Consider the following 17,383-nt stretch of genomic DNA (forward strand, 5'->3'; position numbering starts at 1 on the left):
ATGAAAATGAAAAGTCTTGTGTCGTTGTAATCTAACTAAATATAAGGTGTATTTTGACACAACACACATGTAATGTAATATAAAGTGTTTTTTTTTTTTTTTTATCTAATGTGTGTAAAATTAATCCGCGGCCTGATTTTTTAAAATCTCCAGCCGGTAAAGACGATGCATATTTAACCAACGGGGGAATGTTCATGTTTTATTACGCTGCACATTTTGCAAACGGCAGACGGCGCTTGACGGGATTACTCATAACGGCAGGAATGTGTGTCATCATCAACAGGTGGAGAGAGAGAGAGAGAGAGAGAGAGAGAGAGAAGAGAGAGAGAGATTGAAAAAAAGGACATAATCTGAGTAAAAAACATGAAACTGAGACATTAAATCCTTCATCTGCTGCCTCTCAGGCCCTGTGAAGGTAAATCTGCATTAATCCCCCGCTGGCTGCCGCCGCCGCCGCTCACTTTACCCAGACCCCCCGCTGGGGAACATCACTCACTGAACAGGAAGTGACAACATCGACAGACAGCTCGCCGTGACAGATCACCCACTGTATAGTCTGTTTTTTTCTCCATAAAACAGATCCACTGTGTTGGACAGTAAATACAGTGTCGGTTCATGTCTTCACTTTGTAGATTTCTATACCGATAACTCACCACAAGAACAAGCAGCAAATAAAACAAAAGGACGCCGAGTGAATCCTGCCAGACTCTTTTTTTTTTTTTTACATGGAAAATGGCGGAAACGCTGAAAATGATGTAGTTCTCACGTTGAGGCCACTAGAGGGTGCTGTTGTTTGTTTTCGTAATGAAACCACACAAGCAGAGAACAACGAGCTCTAAACGTTAACAACAGCAGGACAAACCACCGGGCTGGATTATTATTATTATTATTGCCGTCACTGTCAAAATAAAAGCACCAAGTCTCCAGGAGAGTAAGGGCGGGGAGTCATGTTACGCTGGAGGAAATATTGTTCTTATTGTCCGTCTCGTCTACTGAGCATGTGCAGAACCAGAGCATTTTCAAAAAGTTGCATTTTCAGTGGCTTCAAGCCATTTATCCCAGATCCTCTGAGATATATAGATAGATAGATATAGAAAAATATAGATAGATTGATATAGAGAAATATAGATAGATAGATTGATAGATATAGAGCAATATAGATAGATAGATTGATATAGAGAAATATAGATTGATAGATATAGAGCAATATAGATAGATAGGTAGATATAGAGAAATATAGATAGATCGACAGATAAAGAACAATATAGATAGATAGATTGATAGATATAGAGAAATATAGATAGATCGATAGATAAAGAGCATATAGATAGATAGATATAGAGAAATATAGATAGATCGACAGATAAAGAGCAATATAGATAGATAGATTGATAGATATAGAGAAATATAGATAGATCGACAGATAAAGAGCAATATAGATAGATAGATTGATAGATATAGAGAAATATAGATAGATCGATTATTTTTTTCTAAATGAATCATATTTTTCAATTTCCTATACTGCATCATTTTATTTCCCGCCAACATTGCAATGGTCATATTTTACAATCACCACCAGAGGGCGCCACACGCCTTGTATTTCACTCTGTTACACAATAACTTAACTGACAAAAACTGACCGCAGCCACTTATTTGTGGGATTGTGCAGGTGAGACTTGTTCCTTCAGATAATCCAGTTTCCTCCCAAGGTTGCGTGTGTGTGTGTGTGTGTGTGTGTGTGTGTGTGTGTGTGTGTGTGTGTGTGTGTGTGTGTGTGTGTGTGTGTGTGTGTGTCGCGCTGCTTTTCGTCTGCCAGCTGCGCGTTAATAGCAGGAAAAGCAGAAGTTAAAACACAGTCACACTCTCTGCTCCGACTGTAATTATTCCTCTAAACCCTCATTAATGGAGCACAATAGTCACATCTGCTTGGCTGATAACTGTAGTGAATTTATGAGCGCCCCCCCCCCCCTCCCCCATCCCCCCACCGCCCCCCCGCCCCTCACTGATGAGTTTTTAATGATGCTCCTGCCCAGTTATTTATCTGCTCTGATGAAATAATCTTCTTCCTGCAGCAGTCAGGCTGTTGCAGCTGCACGTCCACCGAACACAAAATGCTTTATGATCCTCACAATGGCGTGTTAATGGGGGAAGAGCTTCACATTGGAAGAGGCAGTTCCACGTGCTGAGGTCGGTTTGTGTGTTCCGCGTGTTCCGCGTGTTCCACGTGGTCGACGCGTCACAAAATGCTTCATTCATTTGTTTGGTCCCGAAAAATGTTCATTATTTTAATTCAATTATTCAATACCAATTAGAATTTGGTCACCTGACATGAGGCTGGTTTGTGGCGACATCTAGTGGTCGCAGAATAGAAGACGGCAGCAAAGGACAAAAAGGCCATTGCTGAATTTTAATGTGACATGAAAGTAGAAAATAGAAAAAGTTTTCTCCTGAAAGTAAAAAAAAAAACAACAAAAAAAACAAGATAATTAGTCTAATTATAGTTTGAGGTGAAGTGACTCGGATTCTTCAGATAAGATAAGATAAGATAAGATAAGCCTTTATTGATCTCACAATGGAAAAATTTTGTTACATTCTGCTCTTAAGGACACTCAGTAGTAGGAAAGACAAGAAATGTACAAACAGTTAGGTAAGAATAGAGGTATCTTATATACAATGACTTTCAAGAACCCTAAGGACCAACAAATATTTACAGTAAGAGTAATAATAAGTAGATTAAAAAAATAGGACTAAAAAATAAGATAAAAATCACAAACTATAATAAAGTATAATAAGTTCTAAGGAGCAACAACAAAAAAATACTCAAAAATACTCAGATACTCAAAAAGTAAAAAACTATAGTAATAGAAGAGGACGTATGTCTCGATAAATAGAACAGTTTCTAAATATATTAGTGTTGATTGTTAGATTGCAACTAAATATATGGTATATGTTTATTTATGGGGATAGTTGTTTAAAAAAAATTAATATATATATAAGGATATGTATGTAGTATATTTTTGTAATTCTATATTTATATAGATATTTTAAAAAGTATATATGCTATATATTTATATAGCTGTATTATGTAATGATAAGGATATCTGTGTATAAACTACAGAATAGGCAATAAGAGATGGGAAATTAAAAAAGTTTCATACTTCTTCTCACTCCTTTTTCCAACAATGTCTGTGAACACGTGTTGGAATAGTTTTAAAAACTGCAGTTTGTTAACCAATTGGAACATTCTTCTCAATTAAGACTTCATGGTAGCAATTAGCTCACATCGATGCTAACTCGGTAGCTCAGTGAGCTGCATCACCGTGTGAAACACCGAGCAGGGAGCGTCTCCATGGCAACAGACGCTGATCTCCTTCTCCCTCTCTCGTCCGCTTTGTATGGAACATTTTTGGGGAGATTTATTCGTCGTTAACGTCTCAAAATCGAATCGACTGTTCCTCGGGTGACGGCGAGTCATTGCTGAAAATGTGATGGAATTTGGAGGAGGGTTTTTATTCACGAAAAGTTGGTATATACTTACAAACATAAATAAATAAATATGTGCAGATGAAAACAAACATAATGAAATAGAAATAGAAAAAATTATAACTGTTTATCAACACTAAAAATAAATGATATGGGAACATTTTAATAAAAACTGTTTTTTTGAAAATTTTTGGGGGATTTATTCGTCGCTAACGTCTTAAAATCGAATCGACTGTTCCTCGGGTGACGACGAGTCATCGCTGAAAATTTGATGGAATTCAGGGGAGGGAATTTTTTTTCACGAAAATTAGTTAAAATCATAGATACAATAAGCGCAGATGAAAACAAACATACTATAAAAGATATTAACTGTCTATTAACACTAAAAATATATGATATGGGAACATTTTAATAAAAAATTATGAAGATAAATGACGTTGGACGTTTGTGAGAACCTTAAAGAACCAGTGATTTTCTTTGAACATTTTCCGTCACGTTATTTTTGGAATGAAGAAATGGGATTGCGGTGATCAGTGTAGACGTTCTGCTCCCCCCCCCGTGGTGAAATGTCAAACAGGATGTGTGGACTGGACGGGGGACGGGGGATGGGGGACGGGGGACGGAGGACAGGAAAGTGTTGCTCTACCTGCTGACTCAGAGTTGAAGTGTTTACGAGAGAAAAGAGAGGCGGGAAGGAAGCGCGAGCTGCGGAGTCAGCCGAACGCCACAGGATGGGACGGTCGTGGTCCCGCGGCGGCGTTAAGGACGCTTCGTTATGGACCGAACAAAAAAAACAACACAAAAAAAAACAAAAAAAGCCACAGAGCAGCTCAGAAACAAGGAGAGGAAAACCACTTAACAGACTGCAGCGCCAGTCAATAAGCAGCGAAAACGAACGAAGCCTTCGGCTTGTGCCTGTAAATGTTTACTGCAGTCCCACAAAACGACACGCTGCTGCCAAGATAGACTGAGGAACCGACCCCATGTCTTTTAAGTGTTTCAACAATAAAAGCATGATGTGACACAAAACATGCGCGAGGAGTTTCTGTGGCGTCGTGTGGACGCGGAGCTTTTCAACGGCGGCGGCGAGAAGAGAGACGATTTCATCTGGTGTGAGAAAAAAACAAACAAAAAAAAACCCCATCGCCATTAAAACCTGCCTGGAAAAAGCCATTATCACCTCCTTCCACCGACTGGAGGGAATATTTCTAAAGATTTGTGTCTGTTAGCGGGGGAGGGGCGGCGGTCATGTGACACTTCTGACCTGCTTTTCCATCCGAAACGTCGCCCGAACGAGACGCAACAGCTGGAGAGAAGAAACAGGTGACGGCTTGTGATTTCCAGTCTGGTGGTGTCAAAGGAAGTCAATTATCTTACACATACACACACACATGCGCGCACACACACACACACACACACACACACACACACACACACACACACACACACACACACACACACACTTGGCAAGTCAAGGCTGGAGCATGAAAATAATGACATCACTCTGTTTCCACGAGGTCGAATAAAAGTTGAGGAGAGAAACTAAATCTGGTGTTTTTATGAGGAGGTTGAAAACACTTACTCCCCGACAACCTGAACACTGCCGCCCCCCCCAAGGCTGCTGCCGGTACTGCTCTGGTACCTGGACGCTTCAAGGACCGAGGCCCCGTTTCCGCGGCAACGCAAATAAGCGCACAACAGTTTTTCATGCACCCGAGGACACCGAGTCGCGGAGTTTGTTGAAAATCTTTCGCTGCTTGGAAAGAAAAAGGCCAAGACGCGGAATAGAAACGGGCTTTGAAAGAGAACAAAGGCCCGAATAGATGAAAGAGAAACTAAAGGGCTTTGCTTTCCCTCTCGGAGCAGACAGGTGGAGGGGGGAGTCTGCTCTCCGCCAGGTGTGTCTGTCCCTCAGTTCTTCACCGCCGCCAGGTGTCCGTTCGAAACTTTAACCAGGATCCGTCACGCGGCTGCCGGGAAAAAAATGAAGGACGACGGCGGACGCCGACTCCTCGGAAAGTTAATATAATAAAGACGTGACGAGCTCCCTCAGATTGTATCTCGTCGGAGTCGGCTGGAGCGGAAATGATTCGCTCAGACGTCGGCGCTTGGGCCTAATGAGAGTCGTCTGAGGAGCGACGGCGCTTCGGTCCACGTCCCCGAAAATCACAGAGGAACTTCAGTGCACAAATCTAGAACGGATTTAGAGTGGCGAGACAAAACAATGGGAAAAAAGAAAGAAAGAAAGAAAGAAAGAAGACTTTGGCATCCGTGTGATGGTTTTGGAGCCATTATGTCTTCTTCTTCTTCTGTTTGACGGCGGTTTGCATCCATAAAGCTGCTTCACTGGCACCTGGTGGTTCCTGCTAGTCCATACCATTCCCACCACTCGAAAGAAAGAAAGAAAGAAAGAAAGCACGCACGCAAGAAAGAAAGAAGAAAGAACGCAAGAAAGAAAGAAAGAAAGAAAGCACGCACGAAAGAAAGAACGCAAGAAAGCACGCAAGGAAGCACGCAAGAAAGAACGAAAGCACGCACGCACGCACGCATGCAGGAAAGAAAGAAAGAAAGAAAGAAAGAAAGAAAGAAAGAAAGAAAGAAAGAAAGAAAAGAAAGAAAGAAAGAAAGAAAGAAAGAAAGAAGAAAGAAAGAAAGAAAGAAAGAAAGAAAGAAAGAAAGAAAGAAAGAAAGAAAGAAAGAAAGAAAGAAAGAAAGAACGAACGAACGAACGAACGAACGAACGAACGAACGAACGAACGAACGAACGAACGAACGTACATTTTTCAGATGTAGTACATGTGCCAGGCCAGACGTGTGTATTTGCCATTTTTAATATTTATAGTATATCGTTAAAAAGAAACAAAAAACAACAGCAGCCACTAGTGGCCCTACATGGTAACTACATCGTTTTCAGGCTTTCCGGCCGCTTCCGTTTCAGTGTTTTCAAAACGTTGCTGCGTAAACGCAGAGCTTTTATGAAACATTGTCGTGTCCGCGGGGCCTCGAGGAGCTTCGGGGGGGGGGGGGGGGGGGGGGGGGGGGGGTTAAAGGTCAAAGGTCAGGGAGGGCGACCAGCTCGTCGTGAGACTGGATCGTTATGTCAAATTTCAAGTTTTTGATACTAAGGACAAATTCCTGGAATCCTGCTCAAATCTGCTCTTTTTTTTTTTTTTTAGCTTTTCAGTTTCAGCTTTGATGTGGTCCAATGATAAAGCGGAGTATTTAACTTCCTGTCTGTACGACGCCCGATCGACCCCGGCACAATAAGAGCGGCTGCTCTTTGCCGGAGATCGTCGTCCGATCGATGGGTCGTACGCCGGCCCGGATCAGAGCCGAGTGTCATCTGACGGCATGACTTCACCCTGAGTGTGTGTGTGTGTGTGTGTGTGTGTGTGTGTGTGTGTGTGTGTGTGTGTGAGAGCTGGACCCACAGCATCTGCGCTCCGGTTTCAGTCGATGTGTCGAGTGGATTTGTGTTCATTTGAGCCTTCAGTCAATAGCGCCGTTTGTCTGGGCGAGTGCGTGGCGAGCGAGGCGGCCCGGGGAGACGATAAGCTCGCCCGCCCGCCGATTATCGCCCGTCGCCACACTCCCGCCGCCAGAGCGCGGGGGCCGGGGCGGCTTTGGCAGCGCTCGCGTGTTTTCACATGCCGCTTCCTCTCAATATCAGCTGTCAGCTCCGGTCAGCGCCGAGACAAAACCAGACGGGACGAGCGGGAATCTGCCACCGGGTTCATCCGGAGCCGATTCCCAGATTCTCTCTCTCCCGTTTCACCGACGTCGCGTCATTTCGTCCGACGGAAACGCCAAACCTAAACCAAAGCCTGAAGTCCAGAAGGGAATAGGAACACGAATTATAATCGATTGTATGAATGATGAATAAAAAGGGGGGGGCCGAGCATTAATCCCTGAGGAACTCCACATCGTGTTTAAACCGACAAACAAGCTGCGATTCCAGCGACTGAAAGACTCTTTAATTGTCATTTTATTCAATTTCCCCCAAAAAACATTAGACTGGAAAAAACCTGTATTTGTTCCAAAAGCAAAAAAAAAAACTTGGCCTCGACTGAAATCACGAGTTTTAGATTTGGTTGACTTGCCGCGTTTGTTCTTTCCACTTCATTTACTGGTAATCTGGTGATCGTCCAACAGAAACTGCGTCATAGATTCTAAATGACATTTTCTTTTGTTTACATAAAAATATAATAATCACAGACTGAGTTTACTGTACTGTGAGGATTTGTAAATATCACTCTGGGTGTGTCGCGTTGTGGTTTGTTTCTGTCTTTCCTCCTGTATGCTGCAAAATAAAATAATAAAAATTAATAAATAAATAAATAAACACAATCTGCAGGAGGGCCCAAACCTCCACCCTGAGGAACGCCACACTGCATGTTTACGCGAGAAGCTGACGTTCGACACATAAAGATGGTCAGTTTGTTGTTGAGTATAAAACCTGCATGAATTGTAATGTGGAAAAAAAAAGAGGACCCAGAAACAATCCCTGAGGAACTCCACATCAGATTATATTGGAAAATCATGACTTCACGTCTTAAATTTAACATATTATCTACACACATTGTTTCAGAAAATATTTTTAACTAATATTATTTACAGTGAATGTTACGTTCCGACATCAATTAAAAGAAAATATTGAGGAAAAACCTCACATATTCTGAAAACTCTCTGGTAAATTCTAATCACCGCTACAATAGAAAAAGGCTAATTGGAGTTACACAGACATATTTATACTTTAAAACATAATTTTCACAACACTGGTAGTTTCACATCGACTGTCGAGATTTTAAATGACAAGATGTGATTTTGGTTCAGGATTCCTTTTAACAGGATTTACAAAAATGATATAAGAAAACATGAATGTGGACTAAATCCACCTGACCTGACCCCTTTTTAAAAGTCCATTTAATTCATGGTCATTTTTTGTTGTTGTTGTTTTTAAAACATTCTGGGATTAGCAGGGTAAATAAAAGGCTAATAAAAGGTGATATTTACTTTGATCTCCAGTTCTGCTGGCGCCGCCGCTTTAACAATCTGTGTTTTCAGCCTCGGAGGGACGAGTTTATATTCTGAGGGCGTCGCATCGACAACGAGCGCACGCCACGATATCTAAGGTGTGAGGTTATAAATGATCTCTGCTGTGTGTGTGTGTGTGTGTGTGTGTGTGTGTGTGTGTGTGTGTGTGTGTGTGTGTGTGTGTGTGTGTGTGTGTTATCAGCAACAGCAGTGACGGTGAGCGGGATAAGGACACGCTTCACAGTCTGGAGGACATCTCACCTCATCTGTGTGTGTGTGTGTGTGTGTGTGTGTGTGTGTGTGTGTGTGTGTGTGTGTGTGTGTGTGTGTGTGTGTGTGTGTGATTGTTGAGCGATTGGAGATGGTGTGTGTCAAGTCAATTTCTACACACACACACACACACACACACACACACACACACACACACACACACACACACACACACACACACACACACACACACACACACACACACACACACACGGTTGCCGTGGTAACAGAGTTGGCAGCAGGAGGCCGGCAGACAGGCTGCATGCTAACAGGCGGCGCTGCTCTGTAGACGAAAGATTTCCAGTCAAACATCCGAACGGAGCCGCCAGACCCAGTCTGCGTTTCCCTCCAGCTGTCTGACCCTGGAATCCTCTCTGGATCTTCCTCATCCTCATCCTCTTCCTCCCACACACACATACACACACACACACATATTTTCGGCTGCTTTGTTTTGAGCGCCCGTGCTAATTCAGCACGCACGTGACGATCCACAGGAAATGTTGGTAACTCTCAGATTTCTAACCTGCCGTCTGGAAGAATCTTTTGATGAATGCAGCGAATGTGTTTCTCAAGTCATTAAATAAATAAATATAAAGCAGATTGCACTTCAGACATACGTAAGGTGGAAATAAAAATTACTTGAAAGCTCTGCGAGAGCCCAGAAAACCACCAAGACGCGCACAATTAGTAGAAACACATGAGATTTGCATAAATATAGAAAGACACGAAACAACTGTAGGGACAAACTCATTGAACCTAAAAGACATTCAGCATCTAATACAATTAACAAATAAGTTAAAAAAAACAACAAAAATAAAACCTCGATGACACGAATATTAGAGAAGATTTAAAAGCAGGCTGCCAAAGAACATGAGTGAAAACTTGTGAAACAACTGCAAAGAAACAAATGCAAAATGAGTCAAATCACAAGTAAAAGATGCAAAAACCAAAAAAACAAAACAAAACCAGATCCTGGGCTCTGTTCCCACATCCCGGCCGTGGTCCCGCATCCCTCGCCTCTCATTATGTCACATGTGACCTGCTGGCTTCTCATTAACGCCTGCAGCCCCGAGGAGACCGGCAGGTCCCAGGCCAGGACAAACCCCACCCCCACCCCCACCCCATGTCTCCACCCCTCCCCCACCCACCAGCCGAGAGCAGAAACCAACGTTAAAAACTCTGAACTTCTGGAAAAATTGACAGTAAAAAGACACAAGGCTTCAAACAGAAGCAGAAAAACATCAAAATGACATGAAGTGGCAAGTGATTAGATTCCTTTCTTTCTTTCTTTCAGCGGTAGGAATAATACGGACTAGCTGGAACCAGCAGGTGACGGTAGTGCAACTTCACCCATTGAACAGTGAAGAAGAAGAAGAAGAAGAAGTCATCGTCGTCTACAGAATAAGCTATAAACCAGAGGTTCTGCAGGACTTGTTACGAACCACAACGTTAGAAAAACCAGTCTGAACACCAAAAATGCACAAAATATCAAAAAAGCGGCGTAAACACAACCAGAAATCTAGCGACATGGCGTCACAGCCATATAGTCCAGAATCAGACAAACACAGTTCAATGTCCTCCAAAGTTATGAACCAGTGTGAACAGACATCAGGGCCCTAAACCAGTGTTTTTCAACCTTTTTGAGCCAAGGCACACTTTTGTCTTTGGAAAACTCTGGAGGTACACCACCACCCGAAAATGTTAAAATGTGAAACTCTGTAGCCTCTATTAACAATATAAAGTATTTCTCATCAAAGTTGTATCAACAGGAATCAAGTAAATACAGAAAAAAGTATTTCCCAATGTCTTTTTTTAATGGTGACTCCCTCAGTGTGAAACCTGGACCTGATGGATGAAGAGCTGAGATCCTGGTTCACATTCTTCCTTTTCAAAAACTTCTCCATCACTGTCACTGACACAGTACTTTGGTACAAGATGGGAGTCTATTGGCGAAGAGTATTTATACATGATTACTCTGCAACACACTGTGAGAGCGAATGTTTTTTTACAAAAAAATGTGAAATTGGATAATTTCCCACGGCTCACCTGACTAGATCTCACAGTGGTTGAAAAACACTGCTCTAAACACTCCAGACGAGCTCAAAAAACACATGGAAACACTCCGCAATAGCATAAAAATAAACAAATCAGGGTAAACACTGCAGAAAGGAGCTTAAAACCAGCGTGAGCCTCCAGAAAAGAACCAAGAACCAGTGGAAACATGGAAAAAAAAAAGAGAGAAATCTGCATAAACGCTCAAAAAAAGGGGTACAACACCAGTGGGAACGAAGCGCAACACTTTAAAAACCATTTAGGAACGTAAACACAGTCCAAACCTGCGGGAAACCAGTGAGAAAGACGGCGCTGGTTAGACAACCAGTGTAAATAACCCAAAAACAGGAGGGAGGAAACGGTCAATTCCTTTTCACTGCTCATTTCTGGATCATCGGCAGCTTGTTGTTGGTACCTCAGGTGTTATATCTGCATGTGTGTGTGTGTGTGTGTGTGTGAGAAACATGTTGCAGCTCCTGTTGAAGTGCCGACTCTGCAGAATGCGTCGTGCTCAAGTTAATACAGCCAGTAAATAATTAATGTCAGAAGATGCACTCACTCTGTCTGCAAGCTGCTTTTAAAAGCTCATGAGGTCAGCACTCTGTATGCTAATGCTCGTTTTAATTTGACGTGCGCAACGACCTTTACTTTTGAAAGCCGCGTGTCACGAACACTCTTCATTTTCATAATTGGAATAATAACGCGTGATATACACTGAGGGAAAAAAAAAAAAAACTCGTTTAGGCAGAAAATCTCCTGTTCAGAGCTGCTGGGGTTCTTTAGGGGGGAAAGTCTTTAGCTTTACAATCACAGATCGCCGCAAAACTAGTAAAAAAATGACAGAAAACAATTACAAGCAAGAAAGTAGAGCCACAAAGTGACAAAATCTTGTGAAATACAGATCAATATATAAAATATTGTTGACACCGTCCATAAAAACCCAACGCAAATTCCGTATAAGCGTCGTGCAGAATCAGTGTAGAAAGAAATGATATGAAAGTCCAACAAACCAAACCAGTGGAAAAACTCGATAAATAACTAAAAATCAGTGGAAACGTGACATCAAAGACATTCGTGTCTGGAGTTCCTCAGGGTTCATATCTGGGTCCTCACGTTTAGTACCGCCTCCCAAAAGGAATGCTTAAAGAAGAATATTATACAAAATAAGATGCGTTTGATCACGTGTGTATTACTGCGATACTAAAATGAATCGTACTGAATAAATCCAGCACATAGAGGTTTGTGTGTTATTGATTTCATGTCCGTTTTAAAAACTTTAGTTTATTGATTCCATTTTGCGTTTATTCAACATTTTCATATTTTGTTATTCTTATTGCCGGTGTCAAGGTTTTACTTTATGCTTATTTTACCCGTAGCTGAATTTATTTCACTCCCGTTTCCCCTGGTTTCTTTTTTACCCCTTTTTCATGGCTGATAAACTCTGTTTTTTTAGACTCTTTATAAATATATAAGGTGGAGAAGAATCACATGTTATTTGATTTCACTGTCGTTGCTCCAAGTCTTTCCTGTTTACAGTCGATGACACAGAGTCCATTGATTAAACTCTGATGCTTGGAGATTTGCTTCCATGAATTTCTGCTTGTGAACTCTTCCAGTAAATAGACTGTGTGTGTGTGTGTGTGTGTGTGTGTGTGTGTGTGTGTGTGTGTGTGTGTGTGTGTGTGTGTGTCGGGGGAGGGGGGGTAAAATGTGATGACCAGAAATACCCAGAGCAACAACAACAATGCAAATGTCACGTAAAACATGACACATATGTCCAAAAAAAAAGAATCTCAATGCAATCTACAACCCAGATTAATTTTGAAAAGACATAAGTCCTTTTAAAAAAGGTCCACAAGACCACCAGAACAAGTCCGACCGAAAAGCTGGACATTTACCAAAAGAAATATTCAAAATAACTGCAATAGAGATGCAAAATCTACAATAATGTTCTTTATCTATGCAAAAGGTCAGTGTGTTGGACCAACAACCAGTGTTTGTGTTATACATGCATTCTTGTACTCCTCGCCACGTCAGAGTGGTCTGCCCTACGTTGGAGGGGAAGACATTTTGAAAATTCTCCCCCCACGCCGGTTTTAGACGTTCAGGGGTGACCGTGGGGGTTTTATAGCCAACAATACAATCGGGTTTAGTTTGAGGAGGCGGGACCGGATTAGGTTTCTGTGCTTAGTTGTGGAGGTGAGGGTCCCCATCAGGGGCTAGCACATGATTTATGTCAATGGGAACTCTGTGTGTGTGTGTGTGTGTGTGTGTGTGTGTGTGTGTGTGTGTGTGTGTGTGTGTACTTGTATTCATCACTTTGTTGGGCTCAAAAACTGGGGACACACTGCATTTATGGGGACCGACCTACATTCGGGGGGTCCTCATTGCGTAATGGCCCGCAACCAGTCGACATGTTTTCAAGGGTGAATACTGGAATTAACAGCTAAAGATACAACTGGGTCAAGCTTTATAGCGGGTGTGTGTGTTGGTGTGTGCGTGTGTGTGTGTGCGCGTGGGTGTGTGTTTTGCCATCAGGCTGAGTGAGTGGACTTTACACTGAGCACTCTGTTCTCACTCACTCAGCTCGAGTATCACTTCTCTTTAAACAAGGCAGCAGTGTGTGTGTGTGTGTGTGTGTGTGTGTGTGTGTGTGTGTGTGTGTGTGTGTGTGTGTGTGTGTGTGTGTGTGTGTGGGCTCCCTGACAGTGGGCGCTCTCACTAACCTCTCACTTCCTTCAAACACTTTAACGGCCTGTTCCTCCCAGATGTTACACACACACACACACACACACACACACACACACACACACACACACACACACACACACACACACACACACACACACACACACACACACACACACACACACACACACACACACACACACACACCAACGGCAGTTTGTGGAATAGGAAAAAAAAAAAACCACACATACACATACATTTTATCCTCTCAGTTTGAAAACATGACGTCACGGAGCCTTGCAGGGACTCACCAGCCGCTACACCCTGAATGAACGGCGCGTATAAAGTAAAACGCGTGACATCAAATCTCTGCTTCCAGATTTACAACCCTGAATGAGGAACGACGCCGTCACTCAGAGTTTTGTCCGACGGCGACGTGAACGACGAGCCGAAAGGTCGAGTCTCCGTTGGTGCTGCAGGAGGAGGCCGGGGCGGACGGAGGGCAGATAAACACCTCACCCCGTGAAACACCAACTGAGACGGAGGATGAGTTTGAGTATAGGTGTTTGGGTTGCTCTCCCCCGATGAGATAAAGTATCCGTGAATTATATAAAGTATAACATCACAGTCTACGTGAAGCAGTTTAAAATCGACTTGTGCTGGAGTAGACCTACAAGAGTGAGGCATTTTCCCATCAAGTGTCTTAATCTAAACACTGAAAACCTGAGAACTCAACGGAGACAACAGTTATTTAGAAAAGGCTGAAGGCTGCTACACAATCTGGTCCCGATCTTGTCCTCGCGATCAAAAGACCGATTGTCCTTGAGAATGTGGAGTTTGAAAGCAAAGCATGTTCAGTTGGAGTCGTACTAAGAATCCTGATTCAAGTAGAACTTGTGAAATACAGAACCTGGATAACAAGCGATGACTCAAAAATATTGAATTTTCAAAGAACTTGAAGCTTGACAAGGAAGTCGTCCGATCGAAGGTCATAAAATCTAATATTGGACTAACCCTGCAAACATTTGATCTCGACCTTAAACAACCCCTGAGATTTAAAACAAATTGAGAGTTCACTTGGATTTGGTCCAAAGTAACTAAAGCCTCAATTGAACTTGGTCTGCAGAGCCTGACTCGACTTTGTTCCAGAGTTCTAAAGTGAAAATCTCTTGGGAGGATCTGGTTTTCAACTTGTGTCCCAAACTGAGACTTAAGTCTAAACTTTGTCTAAAAAAAATAAAACAACCTGATTTTGAGCCGATTTTATTTTTTTAACTCGAGAATTGACTTTTGACTAAATCCTACGGAGTTGAAGTGACTCAGGTTTGACTGAACTTCAGCCTCAAACATAAACTAGTGCAGAGCATAGTGACCTCTCAGAGACAGGAAAACTAGCAGGCCAACACACACACACACACACACACACACTCACACAGTGGAGGGGATTGGGGGGTTTGATGGGGGGGGCTGTGATGGAAGCTTTTGTTACCGTGGGAACAGACGCTTGACAGACAGGGCACTCAGCCGTTGACGTGGTAACAAGACTCTTATCTCGGTCGGCCAATCGGCTCGTTCCTCGGGGCGCCTGTGTGACCCAACACTCCACTACAGTACACACCCCTCCGTCTTCCTGTGTGTCCCACGCTGGCGGGGGGTCACAGGTTCGATTCCCACATTAGAAAAAATCGGCTCTTGTAACGCTTGCGGGGATTTTCTGAACGAGACACTCTGGAGTTCTCAAACTCCCACCGATGTGACCAGATGTTCCCGGGAAGCTTCCAGAAGGTCCTCGGGATGTTCCAACTTTACATAGTCAAGACGCTCCCTGGCATGTCGAGTGTCGGGAAGTTTAGCCGATTTACAGATAACACTTAGGACGTGCCACTAGTTTGGTATTGTATTATGATTCTACTCTTATTGTAATACCACTGCGGTGTTAATATCCGTTGACAGTGGTCCGAATGAGGGTCCTTTCTCAGACTTTTTCTGGGGATTTCTTTGGGGCTCTTTAGAGAGTTTCAATATGAGCCAAAGGAACCAGATGTCCGAGAAAAGATTCTGTTATTTGTTGTGAGTGTGTCAGTTCTCCTCTAGGGTTTGGTGGAGGGTTGAATTTCAAGACAAAAATCCTCTCAATTCAGTGTGTGATGTTAGAGAAGCTGGTATTACAGCAGGCTTAACCCGTTTCGATGCTCAGGAGTTAAAAGATATTCAGAGTCTTTGGACAATCGGGAAGCGAGAACTCTAAAGGGAGCCCCTAAATCAAGGGTTTGAACCTCCAATGAGCCGGACTGTCGCCTCATCGTGCCCCCGAGTTTGAAAACCCGACTGCAAAAGGCCTTAATGAAGAGCCCATCATGTAGAAACTGACGACGATTTGGGTTTGTCCCACCAAAATGTGTATTGTTAAAGAAAAGATTCAGTTTGGGATTCAGCCTGATCTTTAAGCTCGTTGCTCACGAATCCAAGCGTCCTGACTAATGTGTGGTCGACTAACTCTGGTAGATTGTTGTATTTTTACACGTTTTATGAATTACTTTAAACCTTTTAAAGGTAAATCCAAACCTCTGGGGGCTTACTGAATAATCCCATGAGGCTGTTCCGGGATTAGCTCCTTTAAGACAACCGGAGAGTATTCGGCATTCCTTCACGAGGGTCTCTTCTCATGACTGACTTTTTCTTTTTTCCCCAAAGCCGTTCAGGAATTTGTAACCCTTGTAATCCGTGGGTACGTCCCTCAACAATAACTCCTGGAGAATTTTGAACAGGCAAATCCGTCCATCTTTATTTCCTGTGAGTGTGTATGGGGTCTGGGTGGCAGTGAAGCCCAGATATTTCTGTCCCCTGAAAATTCCTCTGGCTCTCCTGGGGAAACCCCAAGCTGCTCCCAGGCCAAGCGACAGATATAATCTCTCCAGCGGGAATGTATTTTTTTATCCACATGTCATCTTCACTCTTAAGGTTTTACAGGAAAATTCCAAAGAATCAAAACACAAATCCTGTAAAAACCAAGACCTTCTGGGTCCAAACTATTAGATTTCCAACTGAGGAAGTCAGTTAGTCGCTCTCACATATGGCACTTTTTTAAAACAATTCCATTGCTGTGACATCAAAGTATGTCGGATTTCTTAGGAGGGTTAAGAAGGTCGTTTTGGTTCGTGCCTCTCTCTGAGTCCAGGAATCCCATCGGATCCCATCAGGTGTGTCGGGACTCCGGTTTGCTCTGGATTCAGGGTGGCTGCCTGATTATCTGCCACTTCTTTGGTCTGTCAGAGTGAATCTGGTGACGTGAAACCAGCGCAGCGCCAGCAATGTAATTCTGATTAGGGCAGAGCGGCCATGTTGGCTGGCAGCCCCCCCCCCCGCCCCGCCCCCACCCCTCCAGATCTAATCTGATTTAATCGAGTTTGATGTGAATGTAATAAGGGAGTTGTGTAATGGACAGAGACTTTATTTCCTGTATGAATGCATACATGGCCGGGGGAATACATCGAGAGAGAGCCCCACCTTCACTTCATTAAATAATGGAAATCGCATTCAAATTTAAACCTGCCTGAAGATAAGTCTGCCTGTTTGCCGGTTAAAACAGTCCATTTATGAACAACACAGAGGCGCATTCAAGTATCCAGTCATGCTGCTTTCTCATCGAATATTACTGCAAAGTACTTAAAAAAAGACATTAAAAAAAAACATCCTCGTTTAACTGCATTGTCAATAAGCTGCATGAATTCAGTATACAAGTAGAAGATATCTGCTTTTAAATCACAATTCTTGTTCGCATACGTGTGAGTGTGTCGTTTCATGTAGTTTGCCAACGTGCAAACTACACCGTTTTCTGCAGTTCCAGTATAAACAG

At 42.9% G+C, this 17,383-nt stretch overlaps 1 protein-coding gene across 1 annotated transcript in view; it reads right to left on the reverse strand.

Moving 5' to 3' along the window:
• mgat4b (alpha-1,3-mannosyl-glycoprotein 4-beta-N-acetylglucosaminyltransferase B) overlaps positions 1–17,383 on the reverse strand; it is a 53,697-nt gene that overhangs the window by 23,086 nt on the left and 13,228 nt on the right. The window lies entirely within an intron of this gene.

Source organism: Blennius ocellaris (genome assembly GCF_963422515.1).
Source record: "Blennius ocellaris genome assembly, chromosome: 9".
In the NCBI taxonomy this organism is placed as follows: domain Eukaryota; kingdom Metazoa; phylum Chordata; class Actinopteri; order Blenniiformes; family Blenniidae; genus Blennius; species Blennius ocellaris.